The sequence below is a fragment of the Schistocerca cancellata genome, chromosome 4, assembly GCF_023864275.1.
Source record: "Schistocerca cancellata isolate TAMUIC-IGC-003103 chromosome 4, iqSchCanc2.1, whole genome shotgun sequence".
NCBI lineage: Eukaryota > Metazoa > Arthropoda > Insecta > Orthoptera > Acrididae > Schistocerca > Schistocerca cancellata.
The window spans coordinates 292,010,906-292,032,657 of record NC_064629.1 but is presented as its reverse complement, the minus strand read 5'-3'; positions in this window follow the sequence as shown (position 1 = coordinate 292,032,657).

Below are 21,752 nucleotides of genomic sequence, written 5' to 3'. Positions count from 1 at the left end.
AGATGACGCTGTAATTTACCGTCTAGTAAAATCATCAGACGATTACTTCCAGCTACAAAATGATCTAGAGAGAATTTCTGTACAGTGCGAAAAGTGGCCATTAGCACTAAACAAAGAAAAATTGGAGGTCATCCACATAAGTACACCAAAGACTGAGACGGCGTAAGGTTTTACAATTATTTATTGAGCTTTCTTTACAATTTCTCCCTCGTCGTCGCTGCCCAGCCCTGCAGATCCTTCCGCCTGGCTGCTGCTGTATGGATTCTCCGACAATGCGCGCAATGCGCGCCACCAGTGCTCTGCTGAAGTCAGGATGTCCTGTGGTTGAGATGACCACATCGCCGCTCGGCAGCCGAGTATGGCACCCCCACGGAGCCGCGTCGCCGTGAGGTCAGGTGCCGCCGCCTGCTGCATGGGCGGCTGGGAAGCCGTTAGTCGCGATGACTGCGAGCTCACGTCATGGACAGATCACGCGAGTAGTAGGACAAAGTATGTGTCAAGACACGCTGCATTGTTGCCAAATTTATTCAAGATGGCGGCGATGACGTCATCCAAGATGGCGGCATGTAGACTTGGCAACATTGCATGACGTCATCAAAGACGGCGGTTTTTGGCGGGAAAATAGGCCAATTGTGCTAAGTCAACTAACCTAACCTCCAGAAAAAATGGCGGGAAGTTTGAATTTTGGTGGGAAAATAGACCAATTGTGCTACGTCCAGTAACCTAAGCCTCTAGAAGAAAAAATGGCAGGAAGTTTGAATTCCAACAGGACAATGCATACAAAGGCCATACTTGTCATAATTATTATTGATTTTCATTTATTAACATTCATTATCATTTATTATTATTTATTACCATTTACCTGCCTCCACTCGAAAATCCCTCCAAATTCAAATTCCAACACAATAATGGCTGCAAAACCTTACTTTTGTTTATTTGTATTCATTATTATTCATTATCAATTATTAAGTTTTATTATCATTCATTGTCATTTATTATCATTCATGATCATTTATTATCATTCATTATCATTTATTATTATTATTATTATTATTATTATTATTATTATTTATTGTTATAGGCCCACCTCCACTAGAAAACTGCGCCAAATTCAAATTCCAACACGATAATGTCTCGAAAACTGTACTTCTATTTATAAAGATGGCCGATTTTCTCGGCGAGAAAGCCATTTTCCTTACATCCATAACAAAAATCTATCACAAGCTCAAATCCCAACAATATAATTGATCACACGTACGAACTTTCTCCGTTACTTATCTTTTTTCACTGGCAGCCTATCATAATCGTGTCAACTAATAAACTGCACTTATAGTAACGTAAGTCACGTCCTTTGATTTTGCAAGAAGGAAGGGACTGAAGACTTTAATTCAAGCAGTACGGTCATCACTTGTTCTCCAACACAGTCAGCACACACATCTTTGATATCGCAGTGCAGTCGCCATGACGTCCGCGCTCCAACTGAATTAGTTGAAATCCTCGCCACAGAGATCGATTGAGACAGAGCTGTAACTAGGTAGGATTTAAACGTTGACTCATTTATTCTGGAGAAAGACAAGTTTCTGAAGGTCGATTTTTCTTCCAGTGTTCTATCTGGAAGCTTTAGTCACGTGACATAGCCTGCATTCTAGTCGTATGCAGCTACATTACTTATACATGATACATTGGATGATTTACGTAAAAATGTCTCGAACTAAGTTGCGTATAAGTATCACTCCATTCTCGTTCTTCATAACTGTGTGCTATTAAATTAAGGCACTTTGAGATCTGTTACTATAGATCGATATGGTGTGCTAAGCTCCAAGAATTGGTTAGATCTCAAGAAATGCGGTGCACTAGGAGGGGTTAGGACTAGGAAAGCTCTATTCAGTCAAGAGAGGTGAAGTGTAGGTATATCCGTCTGCTCGGCATCTTGAATAATGGTAATCATCTGACGTGATGACAGAGCGCATTGGTGCTTGTGATAGGAGCTAAACACAGTTGAACTTGGAGCCATTTTTGTTAGGTAAACGAATTGTATGATCTTCCGCCAAAATTCAAACTCGCTACCAAAATCGGACATCTTGAATGAGGCCTTCTGCTGGTGGCGATGTGTACTAATCCAGTTGGACTCCGGACCTTGTCGCGAACACACGCGCATGATATAAATAATAATAAATAATAAATTATAATAAATAATAATAAATGATCATAAATGATAATAAATAACTGGAGCAGCTGTCCGAATGCAGAGACCTTGTAAAGTTGTTGCATTAATTTGTTATGAAAGCGGTGCTGGCTTACCAAATTCCCAACCAGACTAACATTAATTATGATTTTTTAGTCGTCATATGACAATCAGTGATATATATATATATATATATATATATATATATATATATATACATATAAAAGAGAATTTAAATAAAAAGAAATAAATCAGTTTATATTTGGACCATTATTTTAACATTGATCATTGAAATTTCAACATATTACACTTGATTCATAACTAGACTGGTGCCTTATTCACGATTGTGAAAATGTGAATTTGTAATCTTACGGAACACATCAAATAAGGAGCCAAGATTGAGAGACTACATACAACACTGCTTTCATAAAATAGCACACGAAGATAGTTGTAACATATCCAAGAGGAAATTAACCGCAACCAACCGATTCAATTTTCACCCAAAGAAGTTACGTTTGTAGCACAATCCTGTCCTTCATGAAATTACCACACACTGGTATACTAAATGCATACTAACTCTCTGTGAAATGTTCCCGATAACAATACCTGAGGGCTACTTTGATGCTTACACCACATGTTTTATGTGGTCAACTTGGTTTACACAAAGAGTGTAACTCCACAATAATTTTGATAATTAAAATAAATTACATCGAAACGTAATTTACCAAAGAGGAACCTCGAACTGGTTACTATCGTCTTACTATTAACCTGATGGCTCAAACAATAGTATAAACATGTGGTACTGGTCTCACAAGGTACACCCCATGTGGGTTGAACATAAAGAAAAGTTGCTATATTGAAAAATATTGTCAAGACGAGACATTATAATCTCACGCACATTCGCATTTAAGACTGATGATCTTAGTTAGAGTTACTGATCAACACGTGGTTCCACTTTACTCACAATGTAGTGACATAGCAACTACCGGAAGATATTCTGAACTTCACAATCGAATTACACTGCGTTGCAATTTAAGATAACATTAGATATTTTAGAGCTAACCCTGAAATAAAGGTGATTAAATTTTGAGTTAGGCTGAACTTAAGAAATCCATTTTCCTACAGACTTAGCAGACACGTGCTTAGCTGGATATCTTACCACTTCAGACAGTCGCCGCGGACAGACTGCCGTGGGTCCCTCCTGAGAGGTGCCTCACAAATACAAACGGAAGTGACCAGAGAGGCAGCTTCCTATACCAACATGACAAGGGACGGACAGGACCATACTAAGAATAGAAACCTCTTTGCTTCTAGAAAGCGTAGCTACCTGTTCCGACGTTGGTCCTACTGTTCTCTAGCAGACAGGCTTGTCTGCTACCATCAAGCATGCAACTAGAAATACATTTGCTCATTCATTCTTTCACACAGAAGGAAAAGGGGATGACAGTATCTTATCATATACAGTATATAAAAGAAAGCGGATGTAGGATCCGTATGAGACTGTGTGACATGAATTACATATAAACTGTGTTTTAAAGTGTAGTAGTGTGACAGATCGTTCTTGTTTATGTGTAAAAGTAACGCGTTTCACTGCTCAGTCTCCTCCCAGATAGAAACACCACAGTAAATTTAGAAGAGGAATTTATGCTGTAAATGACAACAGATTTAAGATATTCACCTGTAAGAGTTAACTTTGATGTCCTCTAGACGACCGAATAGCGAAGTAATAGTATGTGTTGTGCGGATTTGGTGATGAAGTGGAATTTGAGAAGATGATTGATTTGGGTTGAAGTGTTATTCGATGGGATGTAGATTGTTCGGTTGACTACTTCTGCACATTTGCTTCCTTTATTTAGTTGAGTGAAGATCGATTGTGGTGTGTTGGATACACGCTTGTCTGTTCTCTAGACCTGGGACAGACCTTAGTTGATGTGTAAATTGTAGCCAAGATCTCGAATATGTTACATGACTGAGACCAGTATTCGCGAGTGGAAATATCAGTTTGCGTATGTTTGTTTCTAGTTAGTCAGTGGTTTACAGCATGCTGCACATAGATGAATTACGGCGTTTGTAGAGAATTTATTTGAAGTCTGTATCTTGGTAATTATGATGAACTAGTGATTGGTAGGGTGTAGCCTAGTTCATGATATTGACAAGTACAGCTAAAATCGTGTAATATTATGGGGAAAGAACATGTGTTCATGCAGTCTATGAGTCTGAGGTTGTTTGTAGAAAAGCGAACAGACAAGGAAGGAGAGACAATAAGGTGTTTGTGCTGAGGGAGAGGATGATACTGAATTTGTAAAAAGAGTTCTGAGGGTGACTTAGGTCCGTTGATATAAGAGAGAAGATTAGCTCTGAGTGTCGGGTCTGTAGAGAGAAAGAGCAGGTTGACGGTGCTTTCCTAAGATTGCAGAGCATTGGGGTATATAGACACTATAGGAATAGGAAATTTTTTTCGCATGCTGTAGAGATATACTGGATAAGTACACTGTTTTGTGTCAAATGTGTATATAGTGTATTGTAAAGTTTATGTGGTATACATTGTGTAGCGCCTGTATATATGGCATTGTAAAGTTAATATTGTTTATGTTATGTGATGAGTAGAGAGGAAGTCGTAAGGACGGTTGAGATATTTCCAGAGTAAGAGGGGTCATGAGAGTGTATTTCCGATACTTAGCTCATTGTCGAATTCCAGTCAATTGAGACTGCGATCGTAGCATTTAACTGTAAGTATAATGACATCAACGACTTCGGTATTCGAGAGTGCGAATATCATTTTTTGGTCTGTTTGTTTCTAGTTACTCAGTGGTTTACAGGATGCTGTACTTCGAAAAATTTTGGTGTGTTCTTGTAGTCTGAGTGTGGAGAGAAGGCAAGGAAGAAGAGTAAGTGAAACATTTGTGTTGAGGGGAAGCGATCGCCGAAATTGTGGACCAATTATGAGAGGGACTTCTGTCCATTGATGTAGAAGGGCTGATTACCGCTGAGTGTCACGTGTGTAGAAAGAAAGTGCAGGATCACAGCGCTTCCTTAGGAATGGAGAGCATTGGGGCATATAGTCGGTATTGTAAAGTTACTGTGGCTTACATTGTATATGGTTTGTATATAATGGATTGTAAAGTTAGTGGAGAGGATGACTGTGTTTGAGTGTCTGTGTGTGTGTGTGTGTGTATGTGTAAATTGAGGGGGCTGTGGAGGTAATTTAGCGATCTCTGTAAAAGTAGGCAAAGAAAGCCCCAGAAAGAAAAGCAGGATGGAACTTCGATAACGGGTCCTTAGGAAATTAGGCCTGTAAATTCGATAAAAAGGAATAAGAATGATTAATCGGTTGTTCTGTGATATAGGAGGGTTGAGAACTTTTGCGTATGTTGATAGCTGGAAGGGTATGAGGTTAGCAGCGCATTCAGTATTATTTTCGTGAACAAGTTCTGTTAGGGTAAGAATTTGAATTTACAAATAAGCTGAGAAAACACGACAGCGAGCGTTAACTATTTCTGGGGGGGGGGGGGGGGGCACTATACAATTTCGGAGAGGTTTTTACATAGTATAATGATCGTTTTAGACTGTAAGGGGAGGGCAGCACTGGGATCGGCTCTTCTGACAACAGACGTAAAGGTGGAGATGTATCGCAAATCGGCTGGCAAGCAATGGAATGCGGCCTTTATCGTGTGTGTTGGACCGCACTAAGTTAGGACGGTGACAGACGACGCGCGCGGCCTGGCTTGGATAGTCATGTTCGGCGTCTAGGTGATATGAATTTCTCAGGTGTTAGGTGTGAATGCGGCTGTCATCAAGTCATGTTTGAGGGGCCGAACAGAGATCTTTGAGTGAATTGAGAGCTGTCAGACGTGTGACTTAGTGTGGGACAGGTTGATTGCGCGCATCTGTTGAGTTATTTTGCTGTGCGTTATTTGGGGAGATTACGAGTACTGATGATGTTTAGAGTTATGTGTACTGCATTATTTAGGAGCAGTTTAATATTGTGCACTGAAATTAGGAGCTGTTTGCGTGTCTGACGACTGTGCAACATGACACCAGGTCCGTCAGGGCGAGTGTTTTTTGTTTGAGTGTGATAGATATACTCGATGCCTAAATAAAATGTACGTTAAGTATTTGTGGGACGATATAGAATATGACAGAGTTCGAGTTGGTCATTATTTTTTCTACTTGGAGGTTTTGTTAGATCGAATTGCTGAGGCAAGTAGCTACGAGAGCGCGAGGGATGTGATTGCAGCATATCTCCGCCTGTCAGCGGTTAACTATAGGTGAGGCGAGCGATGTTCTCGGCTTAGGTACTGGGGGTGTGCTCTGGCCATGTCCTAGACCGTGTGGATTGAACAACAGTATTCGGGCCATAGTTTAGCTAGAATATTTACAGAGAAGTATGTCAGACGCGAGTATAAAGGTCCAGGCTGTGACGTGGGTGGTCACGCGCTCGTGGTGTGTGAGAGAGGCAAAGCAGACGATTTTGAATCATCACAGGTGACTTAGGTTAGTGGCTTGGTTCGCCATAATTTTCTTGTGTTCGTAGAGAAACACGAACTGACCATCAGAATTCAAACTTGGCTTATTTGTATAGAAAAAATGTGATGTACGTTAATGTAGGTTGGTGCACGTTAGTAAACGGCAGCACACATTAGTACATGTTAGCCGACGGACATGGGTCGGTAAGGGGTCATGTGGTCGGTAGGGACTTTAACTATTTCATTCCATGTCCAGGTGGGGATGGCACTGGTGAAAATTTATTCCCGGTCTAGGTGGACGTGGAAGTTTTCCGCATCAGAGAGGTTAATTAATTGATCAATTTAATTAAGTAGTCATGGGAACTTTGTTACATTCACTAGCGGAGGTACTAAGCTCGGCGCGCGCGAAGGCTCACGTGTACAGGCGTGTGTTTTCGCCACGATCTTCGATTAGGTAAATGCAGAATGTGGATTGAATAATGAGAGTGGGTTGATCAATTAACTTAGCGAGAAATGTAGTGGCGAGCGCATGTGCTGGACCACTTGTTGTGACGTCATGGAGGATTCCACTCTCGAGCAAACTTTGGCGCCAAACGTGCGGCAGGGCATTCTTTGTCAACCAGGTGCTGGATCAACCGACCGACCTTTATGAAGGCTGCATCGCCAGGTTCCAACCTGTCCAGCGAACAGCTTTGCCACCAACTGATCGGTGGTGGCGGACTCCACTGTCCACGAAAACATGTTTACATCGCTGGACCAGCGCGGGCCTGCGGCAGTAGGATGTGACGTGAGCGGCCGCTGGACCGGCAGCGCGCGCTGATTGAAGCCGACGACCGTCATGTGAGGCGGGTCGGTGACGACCATATGAACTAATCCAGTTGGACTGGGGACCTCGTGGCGGCTGTACTGCGACCTCTTGAATGTGTACTAACTCTGTTGTTGAACAAGTGATGACGGTACTGTTTGAAATAAAGGCTGCAGTCCTTTTCCCACGAATTCACAGGAGGTGAGTTTCGTGCACTTTATTATTATTTGAAACGATTTTCATAGCTTAGGAGTGAAACAATAAGTGACAGCGAAAAATTCAAACTTCGTAGAATAAGGTGGACTTAGGTTAGTGCTCATGGCCCAGTTGGTCTCTTTTTTTTCGTAGGTGTGACAGATTATCGTGTTTGAATTTGAATTTGTGAGGGGTTTTTTGTTATGGAAGTAAGGGAATTGGCTTTATTGCCGAAAAAATCGACCATCTTGAATAAATAATAATAAATGCTAATAAATAATAGGAATTGATAATAATATAAATAGAAGTATGATTTTCCAGAGATTATGGAGTGTGAATTTGAAAATTGGGCGCTTCTCTATGTTAGTGTAGGTAGGCTAGTAATAATAAATAATAATTGTGAGTAGGCTGTTTACGTTTTCTTATTGGCAACGTTACGTAGCGCTCTGTATGAAAATCACTGACTGTGCTGTGTGCAGTCTGTGGCTAGTTTGCATTGTTGTCTGCCCTTGTGGTGTTGGGCAGCGGCAGCTGGATGTGAACAGCGCGTAGCAGTTGGAGGTGAGCCGCCAGCAGTGGTGGATGTGGGGAGAGAGATGGCGGAGTTTTGAAATTTGTAACACTGGATGTCATGAACTGCTATATATATTATGACTGTTAAGGTAAATACATTGTTTGTTCTCTATTAACATCTTTCAATTGCTAACTATGCCTTTCAGTAGTTAGTGCCTTCAGTAGTTTGAATCTTTTATTTAGCTGGAAGTAGTGGCGCCCGCTGTATTGCAGTAGTTCGAGTAACGAAGATTTTTGTGAGGTAAGTGATTTGTGAAAGGTATAGGTTAATGTTAGTCAGGGCCATTCTTTTGTAGGGATTTTTGAAAGTCAGATTGTGTTGCGCTAAAAGTATTGTGTGTCAGTTTAAGCTCAGTCCTGTATAATTTTTCTAAGGGGACGTTTCATATAATAAATGATAATAACTAATAATAAATGGAACCATTTGTATATGTTAATAATGTTTTAAATATATTGTATTTCAATCTCTTGGATTAGATTTTACAATTGCATTTGTAAAAATTTGTGTAATTCATCACAAAGGATTATTATTAAATAAATAATAAAGTTAAAGCTTTCTTATTCTTAATATATTCTAAAGTACACTTCTTACATTTATTATTATATCTATCTTTATGTGAAGGATTTATGTAAAAACAAATTCATCCTTAATTTCTTTTACATTTTTTGTAGATGTAGATGTTTCTTGAGTTACAACTCCTTAATTATGAATTGTAGATATAGATTTTTCTTCATTATTCATTGTTAATAATATTTTTTAATGTTGTTCACATTGATTTCGTCGTAATTGTTCCTTATAATAATATTTAGCAAAAATTTTCCCACATACACAAGGAATTCGATTTTTATTGTAATTTTGTACATGACATTTATTTATACATGGCCTACATATACTTCTATAACCATCTTTTATATATTTCTGTAAAGTAAAAGTATCGATTGATTATTCTGTATTACAGTATTTACAAAATTTAGATTGCATGGAAGATTATTGTTGAACTTGCTCCATTTATATATATAAATATTTATTACATTTGTGAAAAAAAAATTCTAATTTTTTAACATATAATCTAATCATAATATTGTATTCAACCACAGTTCTACTAATGGGATTATAGTTATTGGTGTACAATCAAGAGCAGCCAATATGTCAGCTAATGTTGGTTGTTTATTTTAATAATAGTTCTACACAATGGACAATTTTCTTTTCTCATGAAACATATATCAATAGATTCTTTATGAAAACTATGATTGCAGTTTGTTTTAACAAATTGATTATTAATTTCATCAGTTAAACAAATAGGAAATCAATATCCTCTACAGATAGCACAATTAGTTCATAAGTATCATTTAGTATAGTCTGCATTTCGTTTAAGTACTCCATTTTTAGGAAATAATTTTTATTAGATTTATAAAAAGTCAAAAAGAGTCATTTTCAATTAATCATTTAGATATATGATCAAAGTTACAAATTTTTAAAAATATGTTGGATAAAAACTACAAATTTATTTCAGTAAAACTAATAAAAGTTTTTCTATATAAATGCAAACTACTTTAATGAAGAAGCTCAACAATATAAGTATTTCTAAGAAATTAAAGAAGTAAATGAGCTAGAAGTAAATGTATGATATAATATTATGAACTGTGAATATTCAAATAATAGATATGGAGAACAACTTTCTCTAGAACTCAATAATGATTTTAAAGTTATTTTACCAAATAGCTATTCCAAATTAATTGATGATTTTAATTGTGAAATAATTGCAAAACGATAAATGAACTTGAAATATAAAGAAATGAAGAAACTTATAAATAGTTATTCTGAATTTCAAGACTTAAAATTCACAATGTAATATTTTTAAATTTTAACTACTTTTGTTTTACATAATACAATTTATCATTTCACAGTCACGTTATAAAATTTTTGTAAATTAGTTAATACATTTTACTTATTTACTTACCTTCACAACGTGATTTTTTAAAATATTGGAGTTTGCTTAGTAATACATTTTAATTAATTTACTTATGTTCAAAATGAGATTTTTTTTAAATAATGTACTTTCTTAGCTAATACATTTTGTTTATTTCCTTACCTTCACAATGCAATTTTTTTAAAATAATCTACTTACTTAGTTAATACACTATTTGTTTACTTACCTTCATAATGTGTTTATTTTTTTAAATATTTACTTTTGATAACTAACACATTATATTTATTTACTCACCTTTAATTTTGTAAGAGTTATGTATTTAGTTAACGTTTTAAAATCGCTTATGTTGATCATGTAGCTTGAATTTTTAAAAAATCGGTTAAGCTGCTTATAAAATACAGAATTAGTATTAATAGTGAGCTAGTGATCTGTAATCTACAAAATGTAAAATCTCACATATGATGCACAACATAGTTACTTACTGAAAATTATTGATTATTTACATTTTCATTTACATAAAATAATCAAAACCTTAAAAAATTATAAAAGTGTTAACCCCATGCTTCTATAGATTTCTGAAGAATTTTAAGAAAGATAGAAAAGCAAAAACGGAAAAATTATATAATTATCATTTGTTAACATATTTAGTTTATTTCTTACTTACATTCACAATCTAAAATGTTTTAACTAATTTACTTTTGTTTTAACTAATACACTTTATTATCTTATAATCACATTGTAAATTTACATAAGTTACTTTTTTTAACTAATACATTTGTTATTACTTTACTTACAATTACAATGTAAAATTTTTCAAATAATGTACTTTCAAAATAATATATTTCATTAATTTACTTATGTTCACAATGTGGTTTTTCTGAGATAATGTACTTTCTTAACTAATATGTTTTTTTTTACTTAACTTCACACTGCCATTTTTTATAAATAATGTACTTTCTTAACTAATACATTTTTTTATTTACTTACTTACCTTCACAATGTGATATTTTAATAGTAAATTACTTGTGTTAACATATACATCTATTTATTAACTTATTAAATGTGATTATTTAAAATAATGTACTTTTGTTAAATTATGGATGTTATTGTGTTAAATTGTGTTATAAAGTAAGTAATTATTTTATAAATCAGTTGGTTATTATAATTAGCTGAATTTTGTAAAAGTTATGTATGTAATTGATGTTTTAAAATCGGGTATGCTAATCGTATATCCCGAATTTTTAAAAAGTTAGTTAAATTACTTGTAAAATACAGAATTAATTTTAATAATTAGCTAGTGAGCTAGAATCCACAAAATGTAAAATATCACATATGATGCACATATAGACTACTCACTGAAAATTTTTAATTAATAACTTTTGCTATTACATAAAACCTCAGAAAATTATAAATGTTTTAACTCCATCCTTCTTAACGTATCTGAAACATTTAAGAAAGATATTAAAACTAAACTCAAAACGTTATATTATTATCATTTGTTAAAATATCTATTTTATTTATTCACTTACATACATAATCTAAAATTTTAAAATATTGTACTTAAGTTTTAACTAATACTTTTACTATCTTCCACTCACTTTGTACATTTTTATAACTCACTTTTGTTAACTACTACATTTTTTATTTATTAGCTTACAATTACAATGTAATATTTTAAACATAATGTTCTTCATAAATAATATCTTATTATTAATTTGCTTATGTTCACAGTGTGATTTTTTAAGATAATGTACTTTCTTAATGAATATATTTTTTTCTTTACGTAATTTCACAATGTCAATTTTTGTAAATAATGTACTTTCTTAACTAATACATTTTTATTATTTATTTACTTACCATCACAAAGTTGAATTTTGTAAAAGTTATGTATTTATTTAACGTTTTAAAATCAGTTATGTTAATCATATATCCAGAATTTTTTAAAAATCGGTTAAGTTACTTCTGAAATACAGAATTATTTTTAATAATGAGCTAGTGAGCTACAATCTGAAAATGTAAATTCTCACATATGATACACAACATAGAATACTTACTGAAAATTTTTAATTATTAACTTTTGCTGATACATAAAATATTGAAAACCTTAAAAAATTATAAAAGTGTTAACTCTATCCTTCTATGCATTTATGAAACATTTTAAGAAAGATAGAAAATCAAAAATTTAATTTTTTATATAATTATCATTTGTTAAAATATTTATTTTATTTATTCACTTACATTACGAACTAAAATTTTTAATATATAGCACCTTTGTATTAACTAATACATCTTACTATCTTCCAATCACTTTGAAAATTTTAATAACTTAATTTTGTTAACTACTACATTTTTTATTTATTTACTTACAATTACAGTGTAAAGTTTTAAACATAATGAACTTTCATAAATAATATATTTTCATTAATTTACTGATGTTCACAATGTGATTTTTAAAGTTAATGTAGTTTCTTCACTAGAATATTTAATTTATTTACTTAACTTCACAATGTCATTTTTTTTATAAATAATGTACTTTCTTATATAATACATTTTATTTCATAAATTACTTACCTTCACAATATAATTTTTTTAATAGTAATTACTTGTGTTAACTAATACCTTCTATTCATTTACTTACTTCCACAATGTGATTTTTAAAAAATAGTCTAATTTTGTAATATTATACATGTTATTGAGTTTATATTGTGCTGTAAATTAAGTAATTAAATTATAAATCAAGTGGTTATCACAATTAGTTGAGTTTTTGTAAAAATTATGCCTTTGGTTAACGTTTTAAAATCGGTTATGTTCATCAAATATACTGAATTTTTAAATAAATTGGTTAAGTCAATTATAAAATAAAGAATTTATTTTAATAATGAGCTGGTGAGCTAGAATCTACAAAATGTCAAATCTCACATATGATGCACAAAATAGAATACTTACTTATAATTCTTAATGGAAAACATTTGCTCCTACATAAAATAATGAATAACTTAATAAATTTATAAAAGTCTTAACTCCATGCTTATATACATTTCTGAAACGTTTTAAGAAATATAGAAAAACAAAAACTGAAACCTTTAATATAATTTACATTTGTTAACATATTTATTTTATTTATTTACTTACATTCACAATCTGGAAGTTTTAAAAAGTAATTTACTTTTGTTTTAAATAATACATTTTTTTATCTTAGACTCACTTAGTAAATTTTTAACTTACCTTCATTAACTAATACATTTTTTACGTTTTTACTTACATTCACAATGTAAAATTCTTAAAATATTGTACTTTCACAATTAATATTTTTCGTTATTTTACTTATATTCCTAATGTGATTTTTTAAAATTTTTATATATTTACTTAGCTTCACAATTTAATTTTTTATAAATAATGTACTTTCTTATATAATACATTTTTTTATTTATTTACTTACCTTCTCAATTGTGTTTTTTAAAAGTAATTTACTTGTGTTAACTAATGCATTTATTTCTTCACTTTCTTTCACAATGTGATTTTTTGAAAATAGTGTACTTTTGTTAAATTATACATGTTATTGTGTTTAAATTGTGTTGCAAATTAAGTAATTAAGCTATAAATCCGTTCGTTAATATAATTGGTTGAGTTACAAATTATGTATTCAGTTCACATTTCAAAATTGTTTATGTTCATCTGATTTCCTAAATTATTATAAAATTCGTTAAGATACTTATAAAATTCAGAATTCATTTTTATAATGAGCTAGTCAGGTAGAATCTACAAAATGTAAAATATCACATATGACGCACACAAAGAATACTTACTAAAGTTTCTTAATTGAAAACATTTGCTCCTACATAAAGAAATGAAAAACATATACATTTCTGAAACATTTTAAGAAATATAGAAAAACAAAAACTGAAAATTTGAAGGTAATCTACTTTTGTTAGCTAATTTATTTTATTTAATTCCTTACATTTACAATCTAATATTTTTAAAATAATGTACTTTTGTTTTAAATAATTCATTTTATTTTTTTACAATCATTTTGTAAATTTTTATAGCTTGCTTTTGTTAACCAATACATTTTTATTTATTTACTTAGTCACAATGTAAAATTTTGAAAATAATGTAATTTGTTAATTAATATATTTTCATTAAGTTACTTATGTTCACAATGTGATTCTTTTAAAATAATGTACTTTCTTAACTAATGTATTTTATTTATTTAATTCACTTCACAGTGTCATTTTTTATAAGTAATGTACTTTCTTAACTGATTCATTTTATTTATTTATTTGGTTTCTTTGGTTTGGGGGATTAAAGGGACCAGACTGCAATGGTCATCGGTTCCTTGTTCCAAAATTTAAAAACACCCACACAGAGAAAAAACAAATAATGGAGACAACTGACGACACAGGACAGGAGAAACTTAAACAAAGACCATACAAGACAAACTAAAATCACACAGAGTGTGATGGTGGTTGGCCGACGATAGAGACAAAAAAGGAAAATCTACCCACTGAGAAATACATTAAAAAATCAGACTAAAATCGTAGTCTATAGGCCAGAATCAACACAAAAAGACAAACACTTACATTAAGCGATAAAGGCCCCCTGCCCGAATAAAACGCAAAACTAAGCCCGCTACAGCAGTGTCATCTGTTAAAAGGGCAGGGATCATATCAGGCAGCGCAAACGTCTGCCTGAGCACAGCTAAAAGTGGACAACAAAATGTGGACCACTGTCAATGCCGAGCCACAGCGACATAGAGGTCTGTCCTCACAGCGCAATAAGTGGCCATGCATCATCTGTGTGAGCCCAATGCGCAGTTGGCAGAGGACGACAGACTCGCAAGGAGGAGCGCCACTCAGTCGTCGTCTCCTTGATAGCACAGAGTTTGTTGGGCGCGGTCAGATCATGCCATTCAGCGTCCCAAAGCACGAAAACTTTGAGGCGTAAGACAGCTTGCAAATCAGTCTCCGGGAGGCCAATGTCCAGAGATGGTTTACTAGTGGCCTCTTTGGCCAGGCAGTCAACTTCTTCATTGCCCGGGATACCGGCATGACCAGGGGTCCACACAAAGACCACAGAGCGGCCGCAACAGGCAAGAGTATGCAGGGATTCTTGGATAGCAATCACCAGACCAGAGCGAGGGAAACACTGGTCGATAACCTGTGTAAGTAGGCTGTTTATGTTTTCTTATTGGCAACGTTACGTAGCGCTCTATATGAAAATCACTGGCTGTGCTGTGTGCAGTCTGTGGCTAGTTTGCATTGTTGTCTGCCATTGTAGTGTTGGGCAGCGGCAGCTGGATGTGAACAGCGCGTAGCGTTGCGCAGTTGGAGGTGAGCCGCCAGCAGTGGTGGATGTGGGGAGAGAAATGGCGCAGATTTGAAATTTCTAAGACTGGATGGCATGAACTGCTATATATATTATGATTATTGAGGTAAATACATTGTTTGTTCTGTATTAAAATCTTTCATTTGCTAACTATGCCTATCAGTAGTTAGTGCCTTCAGTAGTTTGAATCTTTTATTTAGCTGGCAGTAGTGGCGCTCTCTGTATTGCAGTAGTTCGAGTAACGAAGATTTTTGTGAGGTAAGTGATTTGTGAAACGTATAGGTTAATGTTAGTCAGGGCCATTCTTTTGTAGGGATTTGTGAAAGTCAGATTGCGTTGCGCAAAAAAATATTGTGTGTTACTTTAAGCACAGTCACGTATATAATTTATCTAAGGGGACGTTCCATATGTCGACCCTTAGCCGAGGTTACCTCACTGGAATCTTCTGATTTTTTCTTGTAGTTTGTGTAATTAGTGTAGATTTTGTTTATTGCTAGCGCATAATTGCTGAGAGAATCTCCTTTGTAGTTGCAGCTTTCATTGTTGTACAGTAAAACAGTTGTGGCATGCATGTAGATTTGCACCAAGTATTTAGCAGCTGCAATTAACTAGATATTATTTTCAGTGCTATGTTAATGTATTCTCTTATTTTTGCTCTTCAAATTGTGCTTTTCTGTGTTATCGTGTGAAATATTGTCACAATAATGGCGTGTGAAAAACGTAACACTAGGCTCCAAAGTAAACTGAGAAATAATAGTGACGACGAGTGTAGCTTATCAGCACTACTGTGTAGTGTATTAACAGACATTCCAAGTAGTAATTTGGTAATTGTGCATAGGGATATGGAGCGGGCGGCAAAAAATGGTGTAGACAGTGAAACAATTAGTGAACAGGGAAGCATTATCGACCGATCGGTCAGCAACAGCTCGCCTCACGAATCCGAAATGACAGGACACAATTTTACAAATACTGTAGATTCAGGTTTTGCGTCCTCACTGTTTTCTCAAATAAGTCAAAACACATTTTCAGCTTGTCAAAATGTGAATGTTGCCGGTGCAAATGCACTGCCGAAAAGCGTAGAGGAACAGATTCCAGACACTAATGCATTGTTATTACAGCTAATGCAACAAATGGAACAAAATCAGAGACAAACACAGCAAAAGCTTCAAAAGTTAGACACCACACTTGAACAAACACGTGAAGATTTAACTACTGAGTTACTTAACATTGAATCGAAATGTCAAAAAGTCTATAATGACGTAAAAACACAAATTTGTGAGCATTTTCAACCTATTCTTTCGCGGCATAAAAATGCATTACAGAATCACGAAGCAGCCATAAAAGAACTGCAAACCATTGTTCATGAAAATCATGAGACCTTGGGGGCTAAAATTGACTCAGTTGCATCTACCGATTTGGTTACGCAACTTGCAAAAACTCAAGAAAACTTAAAGGACACAGTAGATACGATTTCAACACAAATGGACACTCTGAAACTGGGTTCAGAAAAACACACTGAGGAAATAAGTACACTATCGGAGAAGGTAGCCGAACTTTCGGATCAGTTCACTAACTTATTTGCAAAGGTAGATGATGATCTGAATGACACAAAACCTGTAGCCATCACTGACACAGAAGAGTGCGAACAAATTAGGAAATTCAAACAAAATCAGAATCAAATTAATACGCAACATCAAAGAGAAATCCGGGAAGTACAAGATCAGCTGACACAGGTAATACAAGAATTACGTATTTCAGAGGCCACTCGCGCTCCAATACGGGAAGAGGGACATAGAAATACGGAACAGCTACAAAATAATAACACAGGGCACTTCGGAAATTATGAAAGAAATTGGCAAGGTACACCGAATTTTGAGACGGAACCGCCGAATCGACGTAACAATGACCGACATGCGACTCGCCGACATGATGATTTTGATTATAAGCTGTTCATTACTACACGTAAATTCAAAACGTTTTAGAATTCTGCCAACGACATTCATCCACAAGCGTGGCTCCATCAATTCTCTCATTGTTTTCCTCCCAACTGGTCATTGGAGCACAGGTTAGAATTTATGTGTGGCTACTTGGAGAATGAACCAGCTGTAAGAATGCGATCGGTCATTCACGATTGTCACAGTGAAGGAGAATTTTACCATGCCTTCCTCTCAGCATATTGGTCTCAAGCTACACAAGACCGAGTAAAACATAGCACCATAATGATGAAATATTTCGAACAATCTGAATTTTCCAGTCTTGTGAAATATTTTGAAGACATGTTGCACAAGAATCAGTACCTGTCAAACCCATACAGCCCCTCAGAACTCATACGCATTTCCTTAATCAAATTACCTGAACATTTGCGACATATTAATTTGGCAGGACGTTGCAAAGACGACATTGAAGCTTTTCAGGGACTGTTACAAGAATTAGAAATTGACACAGATAGTTGCGGAATGTGAAAACAGGAAAACAATCACTACAGGTCACATCCGTCACAATTCCGTGACGACAGAAACAATAACTGGACACGACAAGTCTATTCTTACAACGCAAATCGTGACCAAAACAGACAACAACCATATGACAACCACTGGCAGAGTAATAATAGTTACAGAGAAAGATCGCACTTCCATAGTAATGAATATGACAGAGATTACCTTAGAAACAGACAATATGGGAACCAAAACAATTATTATCAAGGGAGACAGAATAACTTCAGACGCAACAGTTCTGCGCACAGTTATGGTTCAGGAAGAAATTCTCCACCACTTAACCGACAAGAAAGAAATTATGAAATCTACCGACGTGACGACAGACGAGATAATCGTAACGACAGACCTGAATTGCATCAGAACTGGCGGGATTTGAACATGGCAGGGCCCTCTTGGCAAGGCGAATTTGTAGAAGTTAGCTCTCCTAATCCCAGTAACGATGCGCGCCAACAAAGAAACAGACAATGACCCACACCGCAGGCAGCCACTTGCGCCCGCTGGCTCAGGGAAAAATAACATAGACGCTAACACTGAGAAAAATTCCAGTATTCTTTACCGACGTGTACCATATGATAATTGCGTTCTAGTTGAAACTCTGCGTACTAGGAAGAGTAATGGTTTACACCACATTTCTCATGTAAAACCGTTTATTGAAAGATAATCTGCTTTTTAACTTTGTATTTGCCATAAAACTTTTCACTTTACATTATTAGTATGCTTAGTCAGACTTAGAATATATTAACATGCAACAATGTTTGAAGTTAAATATCCAGTCAATAACCAAGAGAACTTATTTAAACAGAAATTACGAATGCATTGTTATTGCGAACAGACGACACAGTGTTATTGTGTGTGTACATTCTTGCTTGTTAGTTGCACGATTACGTAACGACTATAAGGCTCACATACTTAGAACATATACTGGTACTGCTAATGAGATTCTAATGCAACATTTCGGTTTACTTGAAAATACATTCTGGATTTAAGGTACTTTCTGTGAGATACCAGATGAGACAGTGGTTAGTTTATGTGACAGCTACACGATTTTATCACGACACTACTAATGAGTGACAATTTACAATGTTGCTTTTGCGGTGTATCTGTTTTATATCTGCACAGTTTTTCTGTATTATTCTGGAAAGTAAAACATGTTTTAGTAGTAACTTTTGTGATATAGCTACAATGAGACAGCCTTTTCCGTAGCACAACAATACGTTACAGCACATGAATTTCCTCATCACAACAATAAGTGTAATAACTAAGATATCTATACGCAAAGCATTTCACTTTTGTTTATCATGAGGTAAGTACATTGACTTCTGCAGAACTTAGCTTTCGGAGGAAAATAACTACGACACTTCCACAGATATTATCTTACAGCAAGACGCACATTTAGCGCTACAGGACACGTATTTGAGTGATTAATTTTGTACTTAAATCATTTATTTTCAAAGATATTTGAAGTACAATGATACAAAGCTTTACCGTAATACATTTCATTCCATTCTTGTAATCTGTAACACCTGAGGGTATAATTACATTAATCCTTAGGGGGGTACACGCCTACTTTGTGTACCATGTATTTGGCAAGCACAAGGAGCCCTAGCTAATATGGTATTTGCTTATACAACTTTACACATAGGTACCAAATGTCTCTAACACAAATTACACACCTATCTGATCATTTAACTGAGAGAGACAAACTTTTTTATTACGTCAGTGACAGATGTTTACGTAATTACACCGTTGGATAACTTCACACTTACGAAATTGTATTTTGTCTGTACTTTGTGAACTGTTCATATTTTTTCGGACCCATTGTGATATTATGAGAGCTTTGAATGATATATTTGGTATGGGATCACGAGTTTTAAAGTACATTTGAGGTAGATGACACTACTGAAATGAGCAGAGATTCCTTTTTAGGTTTTGAAATTATTGGAGGAAGCTACGACGATTTTGAGATTTGACTGAGGTGTTATGATGTTATTATTACGACGACGATGTGTATTATGGTGTTGAGGTATGTTTATGTCAATAAGATGATGCTACCATATATAAGGAATGTGATTACGTGTTTATTTCTATATGATAAAGGAAGAGAAGTTAGGGACTCTGGCTTGTGAAAAAGGATGTTGGAAACCAAGAATCGTACTTCAAGAGTTATGAAATGTATGTAAATGCGTGAATGTATTACAATGCCGACGAAAATTTTTTGGACACTGTTATATCAATAGCATTTTGTTTCTACAGATTTGTAACGCAAATTCTTCACCTGTGAATTATTTTTATATGACACTGTCACTGTAGCAGAAACTGCTGTCGTAAATATTTCAGTAAGAAAGGTAAGTGACCTTGACGTAATGCGTTTTGGGCGCCCAGCTGAGAGGTAGTAGTCTGACAAAAGAAAGCCATTAGCTGGAGGAAAAAAAGAGGCCATTTCCTCGCTGTTGACATTCCTTTGTAGAAAGCATCGTAAATACGACACCCTCAAACTTGAAAACATGATAACACTGTGGAACTCTTAATTTATGATATTTACTGCAATGCCTAATGAAATGATGAGAAATATTTTTATGTCTATACACCTGATTATGACTACTGTCTTTCTAGTTGAGAGAAATGCCATATGGCTTGCTTTATGTATTTATTTGCTCATTTTCTTTAATATCTAGTTTCTAGCTGCACTGCAGCATTGTTTAAAATAAAATTTTATGAATGTACTAATATAGATATTTTATGCCTACAGATCCAGTAAATAATAATTTTAAAAAAAAAGGAGCACAAAAAGACATTTCCCTTCACAGGACTTGCAGAACATAATTTTCTTTTCAACTACTTGGTAATATTTTTCGTAGAATAAGTTGTGGTGCACCACTTTAATTACATAGACATTAAGATGTGAATATACATTTCCCTTATCTGCATTGTTGTCTTTAGTGTACTATTTTTTCTGCTTGAGCTATGTCATGTTTAGGTATAAGTTACTGCTGTTTGCCAGGCATAATGTTACTGAATTTGACTTTACATTACTCTGCTAAGCCAGTTTACTACTGATTTATTTTTCTTGTTTGCAGCTCATTGCATATTAGTTGTAATATTGTTGGTTACTTTGCCAATTTGAATTTTTTGTCATTGATGTTTGCCTTAATTGTTTTGTGCTGCTGCATTGCCTCGTCCGTTAGTTTAGCATCTGAGCTCAGTACATTTAAGTTAGCTTAAGAAGGGGTAGACTATATAAGAGAATGAGTTACAATGAATTTGAAGAAATGCACTGAGAGGTTATACGAGAAAAATACAGTAAGCATGCTGGGATAGGATTTTTTTGGTGGAAGCAAAGGTTGAAATAAGACGAAAGATCTATGGAATGAAGTTTTTGGTTGGACTGCAGTACCAAATGTTACACTGAAAACGAACCCTGTCCTTTCCTTTTGTGTTATCCCATTATGTGTTTGTGTACCCTTGTGTATTTGTTGACTTCCTGTCTCTGTGTAGTTTCATAGAATTTTTTCTTCTTCTAATACTAAGCTACATTCACTATGATGAGGAATACTGTTATCCTCAAATATAATTGGCATTAATAATATGTTATTTACCTTGTAAAGATGCTTAGACATTATTTATTCTGTTTTGTTTTAATGCTCATGTGTGAAGTTGATTTTTCGCAAGTTATTCTGATCTTTTATGTATGTACTCATGTCATAATTCCTGTAACACTGATGTATATGTTATTTCGATTCTTTTGTAAAGCTTGTACTACAAATGTTATCTGTATTG